The sequence below is a fragment of the Canis aureus genome, chromosome X (assembly GCF_053574225.1).
Source record: "Canis aureus isolate CA01 chromosome X, VMU_Caureus_v.1.0, whole genome shotgun sequence".
Classification (NCBI taxonomy): Eukaryota; Metazoa; Chordata; class Mammalia; order Carnivora; family Canidae; genus Canis; species Canis aureus.
Window position 1 is genome coordinate 44145546 of NC_135649.1, and position 23492 is coordinate 44169037.

A 23492-nucleotide genomic window follows, 5' to 3' on the forward strand; every position below is an offset into this window, starting at 1 on the left:
ATTCTCACTGGTGTGAGGTGGTATCTCATTGTGGTTTTGATTTGTATTTCCCTGATGGCAAGTGATGCGGAGCATTTTTGCATGTGCTTGTTGGCCATGACTATGTCTTCCTCTGTGAAATTACTGTTCAAGTCTTTTGGCCACTTCATGATTGGATTGTTTGTTTCTTTGCTGTTGAGTTTCATAAGTTATTTATAGATCCTGGATACTAGCCCTTTATCTGATAGGTCATTTGCAAATATCTTCTCCCATTCTGTAGGTTGTCTTTTAGTTTTGGTGACTGTTTCTTTTGCTGTGCAGAAGCTCTTTATCTTGATGAAGTCCCAATAACTCATTTTTGTTTTTGTTTCCCTTGCCTTCATAGATGTAATTTGCAAGAAGTTGCTGTGGCCAAGTTCAAAAAGGGTGTTGCCTGTGTTCTCCTCTAGGATTTTGATGGAATCTTGTCTCACATTTAGATCTTTCAACCATTTTGAGGTTATCTTTGTGTATGGTGCAAGAGAATGGTCTAGTTTCATTCTTCTGCTGGTGGCTGTCCAATTTTCCCAGCAACATATATTGAAGAGACTGTCCTTTTTCCAGTGGATAATCTTTCCTACTTTCTCAAATATTAGTAGACCATAACATTGAGGGCCCATTTCTGGGTTCTGTATTCTGTTCCACTGAACTAGGTGTCGGTTTTTGTGCCAGTACCACACTGTCTTGATGATCACAGCTTTGTAATATGGCTTGAAATCTGGCATTGTGATGCCCCGGTATTGGTTTTCTTTTTTGATATTCCTCTGGCTATTCAGGGTCTTTTATGATTCCATATAAATCTTAGGATTATTTGTTCTAACTCTGTGGAGAAAGTCCATGGTATTTTGATGGGGATTGCATTGAATGTGTAAATTGCCCTGGGTAGTATTGACATTTTCACAATATTAATTCTTGCAATCCATGACCATGGAATATTTTTCCATCTCTTTGTGTCTTCCTCAATTTCTTTCAGAAGTGTTCTATAGTTTTGAGGGTATAGATCCTTTACCTCTTTGGTTAGGTTTATTCCTAAGTATCTTATACTTTTGGGTGCAATTGTAAATCGGATTGACTCCTTCATTTCTCTTTCTTCAGTCTCATTGTTAGTGTATAGAAATGCCACTGATTTCTGGGCATTGATTTAGTATCCTGCCACACTGCCAAATTGCTGTATGAGTTCTAGCAATCTTGGGGTGGTCTTTTGGGTTTTCTACATATAACAACATGTCATCTGCAAAGAGGGAGAGTTTGACTTTCTCTTTGCCAATTTGAATGCCTTTTATTTCTTTTTGTTGTCTGATTGCTGAGGCTAGGACATATAGTACTATGTTGAATAATAGTCATGAGGGTGGATATCCCTGTCGTGTTGCTGATCTTAGGGGAAAGGCTCTCAGTTATTCCCATTGAGAATATTCACTGTGGGCTTTTCATAGATGTCTTTTAAGATGCTGAAGAATGTTCCCCCTATCCCTACACTGTGAAGAGTTTTGATCAGGAATGGATGCTGTATTTTAACAAATTCTTTCTCTGCATCTATTGAGAGGATCATATGGTTCTTGTTTTTTTCTGTTGTTGATATGATCTATCATGTTGATTGTTTTATGAGTGTTGAACTAGCCTTGCATCCCGGGGATAAATCCCACTTGGTCATGGTGAATAAACTTCTTAATGTACTGTTGGATCCTATTGGCTAATATCTTGTTGAGAATTTTTGCATCTGTGTTCATCAGGAATATTGGTCTATAATTCTTTTTGGTGGGGTCTTTGTTTGGTTTTGGAATTAAGGTGATGCTGGCCTCATAAAATGAGTTTGGAAGTATTCCATCCCTTTCTATCTCTCGGAACAGCTTTAGTAGAATAGGTATTGTTTCTTCTTTAAACGTTTGATAGACTTCCCCTGGGAAGCCATCTGGCCCTGGACTTTTGTGTCCTGGGAGGTTTTTGATGACTGCTTCAATTTCCTCCCTGGTTATTGGCCTGTTCAGGTTTTCTATTTCTTCCTGTTCCAGATTTGGTAGTTTGTGGTTTCCAGAAATGCATCCATTTGTTCTAGATTGCCTAATTTCTTGGCGTATAGCTGCTCATAATACGTTTTTAAAATTGTTTGTATTTCCTTGGTATTGGTTGTGATCTCTCCTTTTTCCTTCTTGATTTTTTTAAATTTGACTCTTTTCTTTTTTGTGTTTATTAAGGCTTGCTAATGGTTTATTTATCTTTTTAATTCTTTCAAAGAACCAACTCCTGGTTTTCTTGATATGTTCTACAGTTCTTCTGGTCTCTATTTCTTTGAGTTCTGCTCAAATCTTTATTAACTCTCTTCTGCTTGGTGTAGGTTTAATTGCTGTTTTTCTCCAGTTCCTTTAGGTGGGAGGTTAGCTTGTGTATTTGAGTCTTTTTCCAGTTTTTTTGATGGATGCTTGTATTGTGATGTATTTCCCTCTCAGGACTGCTTTTGATGTATCCCAAAGATTTTGAACAGTTGTATCTTCATTCTCATTATTTTTCATGAATCTTTTTAATTCTTCTCCAATTTCCTGGTTGACCCATTCATCTTTTAGTGGGATGGTCTTTAACCTCCACGTGTTTGAATTTCTTCCAATTTCCTCTTGTGATTCAGTTCTAGTTTAAAAGCATTGTGCTCTGAAAATATGCAGGGGACAATCCCAGTCTTTTGATATTGGTTGAGACCTGATTTGTGACCCAGTATGTGGTCTATTCTGGAGAAAGTTCCATGTGCAGTTGAGAAGAACGTGTATTCAGTTGCGTTTGGATGTAAAGTTCTGGAAATATCTGTGAAATCCATCTGCTCCAGTGTATCATTTAAAGCTCTTGTTTCTTTGGAGATGGTGAGCTTAGAATATCTGTCATTTGCAGAAAGTGCTGTGTTGAAGTCTCCTACTATTAGTATATTATTATCTAAGTATGTCTTTACTTTGGTTATTAATTGATTGATATACTTGGCAGCTCCCACAGTAGGGGCATAAATATTCATGATTGTTAGGTCTTTTGGCTAGATCCTTTAAGTATGATATAGTGTCCCTCTTCAACTTTGACTGGAGTTTTTGGGATCAACCTTAATTTATCTGACATGAGGATTGCTACCCCAGCTTTTTTTTGAGGACCATTGGAATGGTAAATGGTTCTTCACCCTTTCATTTTCAGGCTGGAGGTGTCCTTAGGTCTAAAATGAGTCTCTTGTAGACAGCAAATAGATGGGTCTTGCTTTTTTATCCAGTCTGAAATCCTGCATTTTTGATGGGATCATTAAGCCCATTCATGTTTAGAGTTACTATTGAATGATATGAATTTAGTGTCATCATAATACCTATTCAGTCCCTGTTTTTGTGGATTGTTTCTTTGGACTTCCTCTTTCATTTACAGAGTCCCCCTTAATATTTCTTGCAGAGCTGGTTTGATGGTCACATATTCTTTCAGTTTCTGCCTATCTTGGAAGCGCTTTATCTCTCCTATTCTGAATGAGAGCTTTGCTGGATAAAGTATTTTTGGCTGCATGTTCTTCTCATTTAGGACTCTGAATATATCATGCCAGCCCTTTCTGACCTGCCAGGTCTCTGTGGAGAAGCCTGCTGTTTTTTTGTTTTGTTTTTTTTTTTATTGGTGAGCAATTTACTAACATACAGAATAACACCCAGTGCCCGTCACCCATTCACTCCCACCCCCCGCCCTCCTCCCCTTCTACCACCCCTAGTTCGTTTCCCAGAGTTAGCAGTCTTTACGTTCTGTCTCCCTTTCTGATATTTCCCACACATTTCTTCTCCCTTCCCTTATTTTCCCTTTCACTATTATTTATATTCCCCAAATGAATGAGAACATATAATGTTTGTCCTTCTCCGACTGACTTACTTCACTCAGCATAATACCATTCAACACCTCAACATTTAATAGTGAAACTTGCAAATCCCAAAGATAAAGAGAAAATCTATAAAGTAGCAAGAGACAAGAGATCCCTAACTTACATGGGGAGAAATACTCTCTTGTCTCTTGCTACTTTATAGATTTTCTCTTTATCTTTGGGATTTGCAAGTTTCACTATTAAATGTTGAGGTGTTGAATGGGTTTTTGTTGTTATTGAACGGTCTTTATTGATTTTAGGGGGGCACCTCTATCTCCTGGATCTGAATGCCTGTTTGCCTCCCCAAATTAGGGAAGTTCTCAGCTATGATTTGTTCAAATACGCTTTCTGGCCCTCTGGCCCAAGCAGTACCCTCTGGAACCCCATTTATATGTAGATTTTTCCTTTTGAGGCTGTCATTTATTTCCCTTAGCCTTTCCTCATGGTTTTTAAATTGTTTTTCTCTTTTTTTCCTTAGGTTTCTTCCTTGCCATCACCTTGTCTTCTATATCACTGACTCTTCTACCTCATTAACCCTCATCGTTAGGATCTTCAATTTGGATTGCATCTCATTTAATTGATTTTTAATTTTGACCTGATTAGATCTAAATTCTGCAGTCATGAAGTCTCTTGAATTCTGTATTTTTTTCTAGAGCCACCAGTAGCTTTATGACTGTGCTTCTGAATTGGCTTTCTGATATTGAATTGTAATCCAAATTCTGTAAGTCTGCAGCAGAGAGTACTGTTTCTGAATCTTTCTTTAGTGGTAAGTTCTTCTTTCTAGTCATTTTGCTCAGTGCAGTGTGGCTGTATGAGCAGGCTGCATCAAGAATGTCAATCACGACCTCAGTAAGTTTTACCCTAGATGGTTCTGCCAAGGTCGGAGACCAGAAAATGAAAACCAAGATCAGAACGAAATAAAAGAATCACTAAAATGAAAAATAAATTTTAAAACAAAGTAGTAAAAAATAAAAGGCCAGGAATCCTAAAGAAGAGGAGAAAAAAAAAAACAGTACAGAAAAAAGAAAAAAAGCGGAAGATGAAAAGGGGGGACTGGGAGATTGTGGTGGAGAAGTTGTAGTGGATGGAAAATGTAGTCTACCAAAGTGGTTCTATAGGGTGTTCCTCTTTTTTATGAGTATATTAAGTTCTGTATATTAGAAGATGATCAGTCCCAAATTTATATAAACCAGAAATACTTGTAGAGGGCCCCAACATTGACCACCAAAACATAAATGAGATAAAATAGGGAGGCAGAATGGGAATGAGGAATCTCACAGAATGAACCAGCACAGTGTACTACTTGGTTCTGGGTGCATACTGGTCATGTTTTAGAAGGTATTAGCTTCCACCATTGTAGAACAAAATAAGCAGAGAAAACAAAAAACACAAAACAAAAAATACCATATCTTGTATATGTCCCCAAATTAAGTTGAGTATGTTGAAGGGAATGTAGAAGTGGAAAATGTATCTAGGTCCTGTAATTGTAGAAATATGAAAGTCAAAAAGGAAGAATCTTAAAACTGAAGAGGTGGTAAAATATTGTAGTTAAGGTGGGAAAAGAGGAAAAAATATTGGAAATTTACAGTCTGATATAAAAATGAGTTGTACTGGAAAAGAAGAAAAAAAAGGAGGGGTATCTTCTGGTTCTATATACTTTAAATCCCTTCACTTCCCTTAAGCTTTCCGTCACTGCTTGGTTGAGAACTTGCTCTTCCTGGTCCTTTTAGAAGGTCTTCTGGGGGAGGGGCCTGCTGTGCTGATTCTCAAGTGTGTGCACCTGGGAGAGCTGCCCTGACTCCTGCCAGGTGCAGGGTGACACCAGGAGGAACAACAATGCTGATTGTGGCCTGCTCTCCAGCCCTGGAGTCAGCTCCCGGCAGTAACTACCGCATTCTCCCAGTTCGCAGTGGTCTAGATGCTCCGGGGGCGAGGGGTGCACTGATCTCAGCTTGGGGCCGCCGGGCGGCATGAGAGTCCTCGCTGTCCTGGGCTCTCCCAGCTTCCACCTGTCCTGAGGGAAGCGCAGGACTTGATTATTTTTTATTTTTATTTTCTGACTTCCAACCTTTTTAGAAGCGAAAACCCTTCTCTTTGTAGCGTTCTGGCTGTTCTCTCTTTAAATCTCAGGTCAAATTTGTAGGTTTCAGGATGATTTGAAAGTTATCTAGGAAAGTTGGTGGGGAAAGGTGACTTGGAGACCCTACTCCTCTGCCATCTTGCCCCGCCCACCTTTTTTTCTCTCTTTGTATCTCTGTCATTTTTAGGGGTTTATCAATTTAATTGTTTTTTTTTTTTTGAGTCAGTTCTCTGTTTCTTTAATTTCTCTATTATTTCCTTCTGTCTTCTTTCTTTGGGTACATTTTGAGTAAATGTTTTACTTGATTGATATGGGAACGATATCGATTTGAGATCTTCTGTTTTAATATAAGCATTTGGTCATATAACTTCCTTCTCAGCAGTCCTTTAGCTGTATCCCACATATTCTGATATATTTATTGTATTTCTATTTTTTATTCAGTTCCATTTTTAAGAATTTTTTAGTATTCATCTTTGACTCTTGGATTATTTAGAAATTTGTTGATTAATATCCTAGTATTTGGAGATTTTCTCCTTGTTATTATTACTAGTTACATTATATTTACAGGACATATTCTATATTAGCTCAGTTTTTCAAAGGTTTGTTTTATAGCCTGTGACATGATATATCTTGATGAATATTTCATGGATGCTTGAGAAAATGTGTATTCTGCTATTTGGCGATGGATTGTTATATACATTTTTGATTAGGTTATTCCAATTGATGGTGTGATTCAATTCTTCTACATTTTTACTGATTTTCTAGTAGTTTAGATAGACCTTCCTCCACTCAGGGTGGGGTTATGTTCCAATAAACCCATTGTAAGTTGAAAACGTACTTTATACACCTAATATACCAAACATCATAGCTTAGCTTAGTCCATCTTAAATGTGCTCAGAGCACTTACATCAGCCTACAGTTTTGCAAAATAATGTAATACAAAGCATATTTTATAATATGTTGAATATGTCTTGTAATTTATTGAGTACTGTACTGAAAGTGAAAAACAGAATGCTCATGTGGATACAGAAAATTTATTAGTGTATCAGTTGTTTATTCTTGTGATGTGTGCCTGACTGGGAGCTATAACAAGCTGCCACCACCCAGCATCATGGAAGAATATTGCTAGCCTGGGAAGAGGTGAAAATTCAAAATTCAAAATATGGTTTCTACTGAATGTGCATAAAGTTGAAAAATTATAAATCAAGCCATCATAAATTGGGGACCATCTATATTTCTCTTTTCAGCTTTATCAATTTTTGTGTCCTGTTTTTTTGAGGCTATGTTGTTTGGTACATACAAAATTGAACTCTTTATGTCTTCCTTGTAGATTTATCCTTATGTCATTATGTAAAGTCCCTCTTTACTCTGGTAATGCTTTGACCTGAAGCCTACTTTAACTGATAAAGCTATTCCTTTAAAATCAATGCTTATGTAGTATGTCTTTCTATATTTTTACTTTCTATCTACCTGACATCATTGTACTTGGAATGAGTTTCTTACAGAAAGAATATTGTTGGATCATGATTTTTTTTTATCCATTCTCACAATCTGTCTTGTAATTTGTGAATTTTGATCATTTACTTTTAAGGATATATGATTTATTGGTTATTAGGTTTTATGTCTGCCTTTTATTATTTTCTGTTTGTTTCCTCTTTTTTGCCTTTCTGCAGGTTGTGTGAATATGCTTTAGGATTTAATCTTCATAAAAAAGGATTTAATCTTCATTTACTCCTTTTTAGTATATTTCTTTTTGTTTCTTTCTTATTGGTTGTTCAAGGTATTACAATATACAGGCAAAATTTATCATATCATACTAGTACCAGTGATTTACTGCTTTAAATGAAGTATTGAGGCTTTGCTTTCATTGAGTCTTTTTATTCTCTGTACATTTAAAATATAATTTTATTAATTCTGTCCTTTATATATTTGAACACTCCATCAAAATGATGTTATGTTTGCTACAACCATCAAATATGATTTTTAAAACTCATAATAAAGATAGTATGGTATATTTACTGATAATTTTACCCATTCCAATGCTCTTTCAATTCTGAAATTCAAAGCTTCTTTTGTTATCATTTTTTTCCATTTAGAGGACTTCCTTTAGCTATATTTTAAAGGAGACTTTCTAACAACAAATTATCTCAGTTTACTATGTATTTGAATATTTTTCCCATCCTTAATTCCTAAGGATATTTTTTAAAGACTTTTATTTATGCATGAGAGACATAGCAAGAGAGAGAGAGAGAGGCAGAGACACAGGCAGAGGGAGAAGCAGGCTCCATGCAGGGAGCCCGACGTGGGACTTGATCCTGGGTCTCCAGGATCAGGCCCTGGACTGAAGGCGGCGCTAAACCGCTGAGCCACCGGGGCTGCCCCCTAAGGATATTTTTAATTCAGGTATAGAATTTGCAGTTGGGATTTATTTGTCTATAAGTCTATAAACTGGTCATTTCATTCTAGTCTCCATAGTTTCAGAGGGGAAATCTGATATCACTTAAATTAATATTCCTCTGTAAGTAATGTATCTTTACTTTCTGATTTATTTTTTCTCCATGTTTGAGAAGCTTTCAGCCATTTTATCTTTGAATACTTTTTCAGTCCCACTCTCCTTTTTCTGGGACTCCAAATAATACAAATGTTAGACTTATTGTCCCTCAGGACTCTCAGGCCTTGTTAGTTTTTTTTAAATTATTGTATCTCTGTTTCTTAGCTTCACTAAATTATATTATTTAGTCTTAAGGTCACTAATTCTATTATCTGTCATCTCCATTTTACTGGTGAACTCATCCAGTGGTACTTTTTAGTTTATTATATTCTACAGTTATTAAATTACTAATATCACAAATGAAAAAGTCATAATTAGGGATCCCTGGGTAGCGCAGCAGTTTGGCGCCTGCTTTTGGCCCAGAGCGCGATCCTGGAGACCCGGGATCGAGTCCCACATCGGGCTCCCGATGCATGGAGCCTGCTTCTCCCTCTGCCTGTGTCTCTGCCTCTGCCTCTCTCTCTCTCTCTCTCTCTGTGACTATCATAAATAAATAAAAATTAAAAAAAGAAAAAGTCATAATTAGAGATCTATATGAATATTAAGAGAATAATAATAAATATGAACAACTCTGCTCACAAATTTGATAACTTAGAAAAAATTGACCAATTCCTTGAAAGACACATCTACCAAAACTCACACAAGAAGAAATAGATAATCTGAATAGAATTATGTCTATTAAAGAAATTGAATCAATAATTTATAACCTTCAAAACCAGAAATCACCAGGCATAGATGGTTTTACTGGTGAATTCTACCAAACATTTCAAGAAGTAATGCCAACTTTTGAAAATTTGTTTTTGAATTTGAAGCCGAGTGAACACTTCCTAACTCACTCTATAGGCCAACATTAGCATAATACTCAAACCAGACCAAGATATTACAAGCTAGAAAACATATACCAATATATCACATGAATATAAATGCTCAAATCTCAAAAATTACTAACAAATAGAATCCAGTAGTGTATAAGTTATACACCATGACCAGTGATATTTATTGTAGGCATGCAAGGCTGGTTTAGCATTCCAAAATCAGTTAATGTAATGCACTACACTAACAGACTAAAGAAGAAAAATAATATTTTGATATATCATAAATATATTTCAACAAATAAATACCCATTCCTTATTTTAAAAAATCCTCAGGAAACTTGAAACAGAAGGGAAATTTCTCAATTTAATAAAGAATATTTACCAAAAAAATCCATACAGCTCACGTAATATTTAATGGTGGGAAACTAAATATTTTCCCTCTAAGATCAGGAAAGGCAAAATGTATGTTTTCACCATTTCTAATCAACATCATAACAGAAGTCCTAGTTAATGCAATTATAAAACATATAAGCAAGAAAAAAATAAAACTAAAAGAAAGAAAAGAAAATGAAATAAAAATTCCAAAGAATTAACAACATCCTCATGAAACTATTAAGTGATTATAACAAGATTAAAGGATAGAAGTTTAATATATGTGCCATTATACCAACATATACATACCAACAGTCAACAATTAGAATTTAAAATTAAAAACATACACCATTTATATTATCACCAAAAAATAAAGCTCTTAGGTACAACCTACAATATATGTATAAGATCTGCATGAGGAAAGCTACAAAATGATGATATATAATGCCTTTCATTTATTTGAAGGATCCAAATAAATGGAAAGATATTCCATGTTCATAGACAGGAAGACTTAGTATTGTTATGATGTAAGTTCTTCACATCTAGACATATATAGATTCAGTGCAATACATATCAAAATCCCTGCAAGTTACTTTGTGGATATCAACAAACTGATTCTAACGTTTATGTGGAAAGACAAAAAAGATCTTGAATAACCAATACAATATTGAAAACAAAGTTGAAGGAATCCCACTACCTGAGTTTAAGTCGTACTGTAAAGTTACAGTAATCAATTCTGTAGTACTGGTGAAAGAATAGATGAATGGATCTATTCCATGGATGAATGGAGAGTGCAGAAATAGATCCACAAAAATATAGTCAACTGCTCTTTGACAAAGAGACAAAGATAATTCATTTGGTTGGGGGAAGAAGAGTCATTTCAACAAATAGTACCAGAACAACTGGACATGCACATAGAAAAAAAAAGATGAAAGAAAAGGAAAAAATAGAATTTTGACACAGTTCTTCTATTTTTCAGAAAAATTAACTCAACATGGATCATAGACCAGACCTATGTAAAATGCAAGACTATGAAACCCATAAGGGTCACTTGAAAAAATCTAGTTGACTTTGGGTTTGGCAATGAGATTTTATCTACAAAAACATAAGAAGGATCCAAGAAAGAGAAAATTGATAGGCTTCATTAAAATTAAATATTGTCCTGTGTAAAAGACACCATTAAAAGACCAGAAAGACAGATCACAGAATGGAGAAAATATCTGCAAAACATATATATATATATAAATATGATAAAGGGATGGTAGACAATACACATAAGGAAGTTTTATAACTCATCAATAAGAAAACAAAGACTCAATTAAAAATGGACAAATGATCTGACTGAACAAAAACCTCACCAGAAAAGATATAACGTTGGCAACTGTGCATATGAAAAGATGCTCAATATCATATGTCTTCAGGGAATGTCTTAAGGGAATTGCAAATTAAAACAGAAAGGAGATACCATTATACACCATTAGAGTGGCTGAAATCTAAACTATGACAACACCAAATGCTGACACGCATATGGAGCAACAGGAACTCTCATTCATTACTGGCAGGAATGCAAAATGGTACAGCCAGTTTGGAAAACAGTTTAGCAGTTTCCTGTAAAACTAAACATAATTTTACCATATGATCTAGCAATCATCTCTTGATACTTACCCAAAGGAGATGAAAGCTTATGTCCATGCAAAAACCTGCACACAAATGTTAATAACTTTATTCTTAATTGGCAAGACTTGGAAGCAACCAAGATGTCCCTTATTAGGTGGATAAACAGTCTGGCATATCCCTATAAGTGTATATTATACAGTGATAGAAAGAAATGACCTATCAAACTATGAAAAGACATGGAGGAAATTTGACACATAGTAGTGAGTAAAAGAAGCAAATTTGAAAAGGCTACATACCATATGATTCCAACTATAACATTCTTGAAAAGGAAAAACTATGGAGAGAATAAAAACATCAATAGTGGCCCAGGATTGGGACTGGGAAGAGGGATGAATAGGCAGAGCAAACACAGTGTTTTTAGGGCAGTGAAAATACTCTATATGATGCTTTAGTGATGAATAAATGTGAGTATATACTTGTCCAAATCTGTAGAATGTACAATACCAAGAGTGACTCCTAAGGTAAACCATGGACTTTGGGTGATAATGAAGTGTCAATGTAGGTTCATTAGTTGTAACAAATATTCTACTGTTGTGGGGGATGTTGATAATGGGGGAGGGTATGCATGCATGGGGCAGGAAATATATGGGCAATCTCTATATCTTCTCCTCAGTTTTGTTCTAAAAATAAAGACTTCCAAATACCACACGATATCACTAATATGTGGAATTTAGGAAACAAAACGGATGAACTTACAGGGGAGGGGAAGAGAGAAAGAGAAACAAATAATGAAACTCTATAGAGAACAGACTAGGGGGTTGATGGAGGGAGGTGGGTGTGGGAGGGACTAGATGGGTGATGGGTATTGAAGGCACTTGTCATGATGAGCACTGGGTGTTGTATGTAAGTGATGAATCACTGAATTCTACTACAGAAACTGATAATGCAGTGTATGTTGTTAACTACCTAAAATTTAAATTTAAAAGAGAAGATATTAGTTGAAAAAATATAGTAGTTGAAAATAAAAATAAAAATCAAGTCTTGCAGAATAAAAAGCATATTACCAAGGAAAATAAAGCACTCAGAAAAGCTGTTGGATTCCAACTATATGACATTCTGGAATAACCAAAACTAGAGAGACAAAAGATGATTGGTTACTAGGGCTTGGCAGGTGGTGGGGGGATAAACGAGTGAGATTGAATAGGTAGAGCACAGAAGCATTTGAATTTCAGAATACTGAAACTATTTTATATGATAGTGTAAAGGTGGACACATGACATAATGTATTTAGCATAACCCATACAACAGTACAGACACAAAGAGTGAAACATAATGTAAACTGTGGATTTTGTTAATAATAATCTGTCAGAATATTGATTCATAAACTCTAATGACTGTATAACACCAATGGAAGATATTAATAATAATGGAAACTGAGGGCAAGGGAGAGGCAGTGTACAGGAACTCTGTATTTTTTAATAAATTTTTTTTCTGTAAACCTAAGACTGCTTAAAAATTTTTTATTTTTATTTTAATGTTTATTTTAATATTTATTTTTATTTAAAAAATTATGGGATCCCTGGGTGGCGCAGCGGTTTGGCGCCTGCCTTTGGCCCAGGGCGCGATCCTGGAGACCCGGGATCGAATCCCACATCAGGCTCCCGGTGCATGGAGCCTGCTTCTCCCTCTGCCTATGTCTCTGCCTCTCTCTCTCTCTCTGTGACTATCATAAATAAATAAAATTAAAAAAAAAGATTTAAAAAAATAAAAAAATAAAAAATAAAAAATTAAAGTATGTTATTTTTAACAGAATTTAAGTTTGCTTTGTTTAACTTCTGTTCCTTTGCTGACTATATTTGTTTCAAAAGACTGTAGTTGCTTTACTGTGGTTAAGTACGTAACATAAAACTTATAGTTTAACCATTTTAAAGTATAAAGTGCACATTTAGTACATCCACAATGTTGTACAACTCTCACTATTATCTAGTTTCAGAATAATTTATCACCCCAAAATGAAACCCCGTACTGTCTCTCCCTATTTTCCTCCCCCAGCACTTGACATCCACTAATCTCATTTCTGTTACTATGGATTTGTCTATTCTGGAAACATCAAAGAAATAGGATCATACAATATCTTTTTTTTTTTTTTACAATATATTGTCTTTTGATCTGGATTCATTTGTCATAAATTAAAGGTTTACCCCTGTTGTAGCATGGATCAGTGTTTCATTCCTCTTTTTATGGTTGAATGACAGTCCATTGTATGGATATAATTCTTTTGTTTATGCATCTATTAATTGATGGATTTTTGGTTGTTTCCGCATTGTGGCTATTGTGAATAGGTTTACTATGAGCATGTATACAAATTTTTATTTCAACACCTATTTATAATTCTTTTGGGCATGTACGTCAGAGATAAATTGCTGGGTCATATGGTAATTTCATATTTGACTTATTGAAAAACAGCCAAAATGTTTTCCACAATGGCTGCACCATTTTACATTCCAATCAGTAGTGCATAAACATTCTAATTTCTCCACAGCTATGCCAACACTGGTTATTTTCTGTTTTCACAGTTACAACCATTCTAGTAGGTGTTGTTGAGTTGTAAGAGCTGTTTACGTATTCTGACTAATAGACCCTTACTGGATATATGATTTGCAAATATTTTCTCCTATTCCGTGGGTTGCATTTTCACTCTCTTCATAGTGACCTTTGATACAGTAAAGTTTTTAATTTTGATGAAGGCAATTTTATTTATTCTTTTATTGCTTGTGCTTTTAGTGTCTTATCTAACAAACCATTGCCAAATCTAAGACCATGAACAGTTACTCCTATATTTTCATGTAAGAGTTCATGGTTTAACTCTCCTGTTGTGAGTTAATTTTTGTATTTAGTGTGAGGTAAGGTTAAATTTTATTCTTTTACACATTGATATGCAGTTGTCTCAGTACCATTTGTTAAAGAGACTATTTCTTCCGATTAAATGGTCCTGGCACCCTTGTTGAAAACCAGTTGACCATAAATGTATGAGTTTACTTCTGAATTCCCATTCTTTTCCATTTATCTATATGTTTGTCTTTTTTTTTATTTTTTTATATATTTTTTTATTTATGATAGTCACAGAGAGAGAGACAGAGACAGAGACAGAGACAGGCAGAAGCAGGCTCCATGCACCGGGAGCCCGATGTGGGATTCGATCCCGGGTCTCCGGGATCACGCCCTGGGCCAAAGGCAGGCACCAAACCGCTGCGCCACCCAGGGATCCCCTATATGTTTGTCTTTATGTCAGTACCATAGTGCTTTGATTACTGTAGCTTGGTCAGAATTTTTAAAATTTACTGTAGGTTTGTCATAAAAATTTTAAATGTGAACCCTCTATTTTTGTTTTTCTTTATCAAGAATTTTTTGGATATTTAGGGTTACTTATAAATCCAAATGACTTTTAGTACCAGCTTGCACATTTTTACAAAAATGGCCACAAGATTTTTATAAGGATTACATAGAATCTGTAGATTAATTTAGGAACAATTACGATTTTTATAATATTATTTTCCAATCCATGAAATTAAATGTCCTTCCTTTTATTTAGGCCTTCTTTAGTTCAGCAGTATTTTGCAGTTTTCAGTGCACAAGTCTTGTCCTTAATTGGTTAAATTTAATTCTAAGAATTTTGTTCTTTCTGGGGCTAGTGGTTGATGTAGTCTGTTAAGCCTCCAGCTTTGTTTCAGCTCAGGTCATGATCTCAGGATCCTGAGATTAAGCCCTGCATCAGGCTCTGTGTTTAGCATGGAGTCTGCTTGAGACTCTCTCTCCCTCTGCCCCTACCCACCACACTCACTCACTCTCTCTCTCTTACTAAAATAAACAAATATTTGTTTTTTAAAAAAGAATTTTGCTCTTTCTGATGCTATTATAAATGGAATTGCTTTCTGAATTTCCTTTTTGGATCACACATTGCTAGTGTATAGAAATAAAACTGATTTTTGTGTGTATCTTGTATTCTGCAACTTGCTAAATTCAGTTATTAGCTGTAATAGTTTTATGAATTGTTTAGTTTTTTAAATATATATCATGTATCATGTCATATGCAAATATAATTTTACTTCTATCTTTCCCCACCAGGATGCCTATTATTTCCTTTCTAATATCTGACTAGAGTTCCCAGTCCAATGGTGGATAAAAGTGGCAAAAGTAGGCATATTTATGTAGTATACTACTGATTTATTTTTGCGTATCAAACAACTCTTACATTCCTGGGATAAATCTCGTTTTTGATATGTGCTGCTGGATTTGGTTTGTATTTTTTTGAGGATTTGCATTTATATTAATAAAGGATGTTGGTCTATAATTATCCTTTTATCAGGATAATGCTGACTTCATAGAATGAATTAGAAAGTATTCTCTTGTTAATTTTTGGGAAGAGTTTACGAATTGATGTTCATTCTTTTTAAATGTTTGTTGAATTCACCAATGAAACCATCTGGTGCTACTGATCCTGAGCTTTTCTTTGAAGGTTTGTGGTTACTAATTCAATGGCTTTACTTGTTCTATTCAGTTTTTCCATTTCTTTTTGACTCCGTCTGTTCATGTGTTTCTAGAACTTTGCCTATTAAATCTAGGTTGTTATCTGTTGGCATACATTTGTTTATAGTATTCTCTGATAATCCTTTAATTTGTGTCAGATTTATGGTAATGGTCTCATATATTTGATTTAGAATTTGAATCTTCTCTGTTATTTTTGTTGTTAGTCTAGCTAAAGGCTTGCCAATTTTGTTCATCTTTTCTAAGAACCAACATTTGGTTTCATTGATTCTCTTCATTATTTTTCTATTCTTTGTTTAAATTACCTCTTATCTAATCTTCATTATTTCTTTTTTTCTGTTATATTTGGTTTAATTTGCTCTATTTCTGGTCCTTAATGAGTAAAGTTAGATTATTAACCTGAGATCTCTCTTGTTTTCAGTGTAGGCAATTGTGGCTTTAAATTTCCTAATGAGCAGTTTTTGCTACATCTCATCAGGTTTGATATCTTATTTGTTAATTTTAACTCATCTCAACACATTTTCTCATTCCCATTGTGATATCTTATTTTACTTATTGTTTTTTAAGCATATTGCTTAATTATCACATATTTGTGAATTTTTAATTTTAAGTCCTGTTGTAGATTTCTAGTTATTTCTTTTGTGATCAAAGAAAGTATTTTGTATGATTTAGATTTTTAAAAAATTATTGGGCAGCCCCGGTGGCTCAGTGGTTTAGTGCCGCCTTCAGCCCAGGGTGTGATCCTGGGGACCTGGGATTGAGTCCCACGTCAGGCTCCCTGCATGAAGCCTGCTCTTCCCTCTGCCTGTGTCTGTGCCTCTCTCTCTGTGTGTCTCTTATGAATAAATAAATAAAATCTTTAAAAAATTATGTAGACATTTTTTGTGGCCTACAATATGGTCTATCCTGGAGAGTGTTTCATGTGCACTTTAGAAGAATATATATTCTGCTGTTGGATGGAGTGTTCTGTATGCCTGTTAGGTCTCTTGATTTATTGTTGTTTAAGTTCTCTCATTAATGTTTTGAATAGTTATTCTAATTAGTCTTGGAAGTAGGTTTGAGGTCTCCAGATATTATATGGTCTATTTCACTCCTTAATTCTGTCAAATTTTGTCTCTTATATTTTGAGGTTCTGTTGTTAGGTGTATATATGTTTATAATTGTTATATGTTGTTGGTAGATAGTTCATTACATCAATACCCAGTGTTCATTTTGCCTATTGGAAAACTATTTGGTTTAAAGTCTTTTTTATTTGATTTAATAAAGCTACCCTATCACTTTTTTTGTTACTATTTGCAGGGGAAGTATTTTCTGCCATTTCAATTTCAGCCTACTTGTATATTTGTATTTCAAGTGAGTCATATAAACAACATATATTTGGATTATGATTCTAAAAATTTCTTATTGAAGTATAGTTGTATAAAATGTTCTATTAGTTTCAGGTGTAGAACATAGTGATTCAACAATTCTGTACATTACTCAGTGCTCAGCATGATGTGTAGACACCATCTGTCACCATACAATGTTATTACAGTATTGTTTTCTGTATTCCTTGTGATATACTTTTCATCTCCATAACTTACTTATATTTAACTGGAAGTCTATACCACTTAAGCCCCTTCACCTATTTTACTCATCCCCCCAAGCCCCTCCTCTCTGACAACCACATTTCTTCTTTGTATTTATGAGTTTGTTTCTGTTTGTTTTTTAGATTCCACATATAAGTGAAATCATACAGTATATGACTTTCTCTGAGTTATTTCACAGAGCAAATGCCCTCTATGTCTACCTATGTTGTCCTAAATAGCAAGATCTCATTCTTATTTATGCCTAATATTCCATTGTGTGTGTGTGTGTGTGTCTTACATGTTTATCCATTCATCCAACAATGGATATTTTGCCTGCTTTTATCTTGGCTATTGTAAATAATGCTGCAAAAACATAGGGATGAATATATCTTTTAGAATTAGTGTTTTCATTTTATTTTTATTTAGAAAGATTTATTTATTTATTTTAGAGACATAGGGAACATGAGCAGGGTAGTGGCAAAGGAGAGAGGGAGAGAAATCCTCAAGCAGACTCCTTGCTGAGCACAGAGCCTGGTGTGGGGCTCAATCTCAGTACCCTAAGATCATGACTTGAACTGAAATCCAGAGTTGGACACGTAACTGACTGAGCTACGCAGGTGCTCCCATTTTGCAATTTTAATTATAATTTGTCTTGGTGTGAATCTCTTTTATTGATTTTTTTAGGAGTTCTGTGTGCCTACTGGACCTAGATATGTTTCCTTCCCCAGATTAGGGAAAATTTCAAATATTATTCCTTGAAATAAATTTTCTGCCCCCTTTTCTCTGTCTTCTTCTTCTGGGATTCTTATAATACGAATATTACTATGTTGGTGGAGTCATTGAGTTCCCTAAGTCTATTTTTATTTTTCATAATGTCTTTTTGTTTTTTGTCATTCAGCTTGATTATTTTCCATTACTCTATCTTCTTGATCACTAATTTGTTCCTTTACTTCTTCCAGCCTGCATGTTTTGTATTTCATTTTTTGAGCCCTTTATCTCTGCTATGTTCTTTATCTCTGTGTTACAGGTCTCACTGATGTCTTCCACTCTTTTCTCAAGTCCAGTGATTATCTTTATGATCATTACTTTAAATTTTCTATAAGGCATGTTACTTATATCTGTTTTGCTAAGATCTCTGGCTATGGCCTTTTTCTGTTATTTTATTTGAAACAAATTCCTCTGTCTTCTCATTTTGCCTAAGTCTCTGTGTCTGTTTCCTTTGTGTTAGGAAAGTTAGCTATATCTCTTATTCTTGAGGGTAATAGTCTTATGAAGAAGAGGTCCTGTAGTGCCTTGCAGTGTCATGTGCCCTATTCCCCAGGATCTGGTGCTTTCCAAGGAGTGCCTTCAAAGTGTACTCTGCTGTTGGGTCCTAGCCACTTTATCCTTCAGTACAGTCATCTGTAGAGGCTCTCTTTGCCTCTTGTGGGCAGTGTTTGGTCCCTGGCCTGAATTTGGTGAGTTATAAGTTGGTGTGCTCTTGTCCACTTGTGAAATGACAGCTGTCTTCACACCAGAACCAGTGACCTGCAAAAAACTACCAATTTGGGAGACATGATGCTGGCAAGGGTCTGGGCTGGTCATCTGGGCAGGAAGGCCCACCATGCTGGGATTGAGGCAAGCATGACTAGAAAGGGTAGTTTCACTAGAGCATGGGGGGGCTTTCTTTAAGCAATTAGATAGCAGTGTCATCACTATGCTGGTTCCCACATGTGGCCCTGTGCTTATATTGAAGGGTGGGAGGGGGAAATGGTGCCTGCCGTTTTTTTTTGTTGTTGTTGTTGTTTTGTTGTTGTTTTGTTTTGTTTTTCCTGGAGTATTCTTTCTGTGATTGCTGCCTCTGTGGGACACACTCCAAGATGAGTAAATAACCTCCCCACTCTGCTCCCAGTGCTCTCCACTTGCTGTTTCCATGTTGTGTGTCTGTGGGCTGTTTGCCCTTCCTCTTCTCCAAGAGCAGCCCTGATGTGTCTGGGTTATCCCAGAGCCAAGACTACTTACCTTTAAATCTCCAGGCTTTCTGCCCTGCTGGTTGCCACAGATCGCAAAATTCATTCCCTCTTGCTTTCCAAGCTAATTGCTATGGGGATTCATCTTCCCCATGTGGGCTTCCCTGTGTGCTAGACTATCTCTCACTCTTCTCTGCAACTGTGGCTCCCTCCCTATTGCAGTAGGCACAATCCATTTCTCTCCCAAACCATGTCTCTACACTTTCTGCCTTCTTTGATGTGGCCTCTTCTCTGCCTTTGGTTGCACAGTTTATTCTGCTAGTCTTCAGGTTTATTTCTGATGTATTTAGGTTGATTTGATAGTTCTCTAGGTATATTCATGGGATAAAGCAAGCCTACGGTCTTCCTACTCTGCTGCCATCTTCTCTATTAATCTGTATTGTATAAAAAGTCATTTTAAGTATTTTATTAAGATATTTGTGTGTGTGTGTGCATGTGCATGTGAATGCACTCATGCACATGTGCATACCTAGGCTATGGGTTCTTGCATTTGTAATTTAAATAATTAAGGGGGAGCACTAGGAAAACAATATTTAGTGCACCATCATTGGGCTCTAGATGGATGACTGAGAGTGCAAATGTGAGTGACATAGGAAATCTGGGAAGCAGAAAAGAAAATGAGGTTTGATGCTATTGAGCAGAGTAGGAAGTGAGTACATCCGATTATTCTCTTCAGTGGGTGATTGAGGAGAAATGTACCTAGTGAACAATCATGATCTAATGCTGTGATTACTGAGACGATGACATAAGGGAATAGCTACTGCTTCACTAACAAATTATAAGCAACAACATGGAAAAAATAGTATTAATAGCACAAGTATACCCAAGTCAAACTTGTTTTAACACTACTAATATTGTGTAATTCATTAAAAAGCATAAAGCAAGGACCCAAAATCAGTACAATATTCTCTAAATCCAAAGATTCAAGAAACCTATTTAGGCTCCCTAGAAACTGAAGTTACTACTGCCACTCACTCTCACTCAGATTTATCTGAGTTTGTTCCGGGCTAAAAATTTTTGATTTTTGAAAAACTCAAAATTTCATGACTTAACAACACCTCATCATTGGGATGATGGGAGTGTCTGGTCAGTGTAGTTCAAGCAACACACTTATCTGAGTCAGCCAATGAAGGATCTACAGCTTCTGAGCCACAATAATTGATCAGATGTGTGAGGAGATATCCTGAGGTAAGCCAATAAGAGACTTCCTTGTTGCTCTGTGTTGGAGATTGAGGAGAAAGAAGCTGTATTTTTTACCTGTTGTTTTTCCTTTGCTTGATTATTTATATGTTTTGAGTCATGGTCATTTCAGGATATTGAATTAGTTTTCTAGGAATGCAAAACCAAATATCAGGAACTGGTCAAATTAAATAACATCATTTATTGCCTTAAAATCCTGAATGCTTGAAGTTTATCATTGTGTATTACATGGTTGAGTGAGTCTCAGGGCTATGAGGCATGTATCTTTTACAGGCCATTCTCTTTGGCTTAAAATAGCCATGGTTTCACAATATATATTCATTTCCTGGGTGTCTGTGACTCCAAATCTCCCCCCTTTTACAAGGACAACAGTAATATTTGATGAGGCCTACACTAATCATTTCACTTGAACATAATTCCCTCAGTAAGGCCTCTATTAATAAATAAGGTCACATTTGAAGGGGGTCAGGAATACAACATATCAATTTTAGGGCACAGAATTCAATTCATAATAACCCACTGCAAATCCAAAATTCATGTCCCAATGTGCACAATACATTCTTCCTTTGTAAATGTCAACAAAAGTCTTCACTGATTCTAGCACCAAGGCTGAGGAAAAATCTAATTGAAATACCCTGCATCAGATAGGGGTGCATTTACAGCTGTAATTAATGCTGAAGCAATATTCCTGTCCAAGTGAGAATGTGTGAACACAGTCAACAAGTTATCTGCTCCCAAATAAAATGGCCAGAGAGGCACAAGATAGACCTCACTATTCCAAAATCAAGAAATTGAAAAGGGAGACAAGGTTTCATGTGTCAGGAGCAAACTTGGATCCCAGTAAGGAAAGATTTTTTTGGTTTCAAGTTTCTACTTGAATTCCAGTTAGTTAACATTTAGTATAATATTAGTTTCAGTAGTAGAATTTAGTGACTCATCACTTATATATAACACCCAGTGTTCATCACAAATGCCCTCCTTCAGTACCTGTCACCCATCTAGTCCATCCCCCACCCACCTCCCCTCCAGCAACCCTCAGTTTGTTCTCTATAGTTAAGAGTCTGTTTTATGGTTTGCCTCTTTTTTTTCCCCTTAATTTCATCTGTTTCATTTCTTAAATTCCACATACGAGTGAAAATTTTATTAGATCATATTGATTGAAAAGTATCCTCTCTGGCTCTAGGCTCTGACCTCTGATCCCATGGAGTGGCAGCTTCACATTCTCAGCCATGGTAATTGGTGTCCTCCCACCCATCTAAGGTTGCTGCAGTATATTCTTCTGAACACCTTAGGTATCCCTAACATTTGGAGCCCAGGAGATGACCATGGTCTTAGGAATGAAGGAGGAGATGGCTATATCCCTTGGCATTGTGCCTCTGAGTTCATAGTGGCAGTGGCAGCTCTGCTAAGCCCTGAATCTTCTTTGGGGTCATTTTCCCTTTTCTGGGGGATAACGCATGTTTCCAGCCAGATACATCTGTAGGCCCTCTTGTCAATAGAATGCCAGTAGTACAACAGTTTTTCTTCATTTTGTCCCATCAATACTTGCTGTCCATGGTTCTGCTGATATTAAAATTTCAGGATAAAACTCTTGTTTTTCCTTGCAATTCAAGATGTTAAAGCTGTAACACAGGAGTGTCTTCCACTCACCTTTTCAACAACCATATCTTTGGCTACTGATGAGATGTTTGATTTTACCCACATTTTACATGCCTAACCTCCCACCTGATAGTTTTTCAGCCACACCCTTGTCCCCTTTCTTAAAAAGCAGACTATCTGGATAGGGTAAGACAATTGCAAATCATCAGATGCTAGTTTCTTTTTGTTTCATGGTACTTGTCCTAATTTATGTCTGTCCTCTGGCATTTACAATGAGCAACAAGGGGAAAGCAGGCCATGCCTTCAACACTGTGCTTAGAAATCTCCTCAGTTTACTGTCCCATTTTATCATGTAAAAGTTTTATTCTTCATAAAATACTAGAACACAGTTCAACTAAATGCTATGCCACGTTTTAATAAAGATGGCCGTTTTGCAAGTTTTTAATAACATGTTTCTAATTCCCATCTGTTATCTCACTAGAGGTATCTTGATACTCATATTTCTAGCAACATATTTTTCATGATGCTATATGTATTGTCTGAGATGATAGAATGACTCTCCATAGCTCTCCTCTTTTCTGTATGAGCCCTCACCTGAAGTACGTCTAATGTCTATATTTCACCCAACAGTCCCTTAAGAAATCTTGGCTTGTTCTGTCATACACCTCAAAACCTTGCCACCTTTACTCATTACTCAACCTCAAAGCCATTTCCACATTATTTATTCTTTGTTATAATTTCACTCTACTTCCAGAACCCAAATCTGTGTTAGTGTGCTAGGTCTATCATTACAAAGTATCACACTGGGGAGCTTAAAGAACAGAAATGTATTGTCTTACATTTCTAGAAGCTAGAATTCCAAATCAGTAGCTGTGGGTCATGCTGATTCCTTCTGAGATGTGTAAGGGAAGGTGTACTCCTGGTCTAGTCCCTAAACTCTTACACGATTGATTTCTCCCATCGTCTTTTCATGTTGTCTTCCCCATGCGCATGTCTCTGAGTCTGTTTTCCCTTTTTATATAGAAAACAATCATTTTGGGTTAGGGCCCATGTTAATATATTTTAACTTGATTGCCTCATTATGGACCCTATCTCCAAATATCCTATTTGAGGTATTGAGAGTTAGGACTACATGGTATGAAGTTAGGACAACATGATTCAACCCCTGAGATATGAAACCAGAGCTATACATGGGCAATTGTGCTACCTCTTCCATGATACTGATTATATGGGCTCCCCTTAGAGAACAAAGGTGACCTCATTCA

General features: G+C 35.9%; 1 long non-coding RNA gene across 1 annotated transcript in view; it reads left to right on the forward strand.

Annotated features, from left to right (window-relative positions):
* LOC144307672 (uncharacterized) overlaps positions 1–23492 on the forward strand; it is a 170225-nt gene that overhangs the window by 73475 nt on the left and 73258 nt on the right. The gene's annotated exons all lie outside the window — the stretch shown is intronic.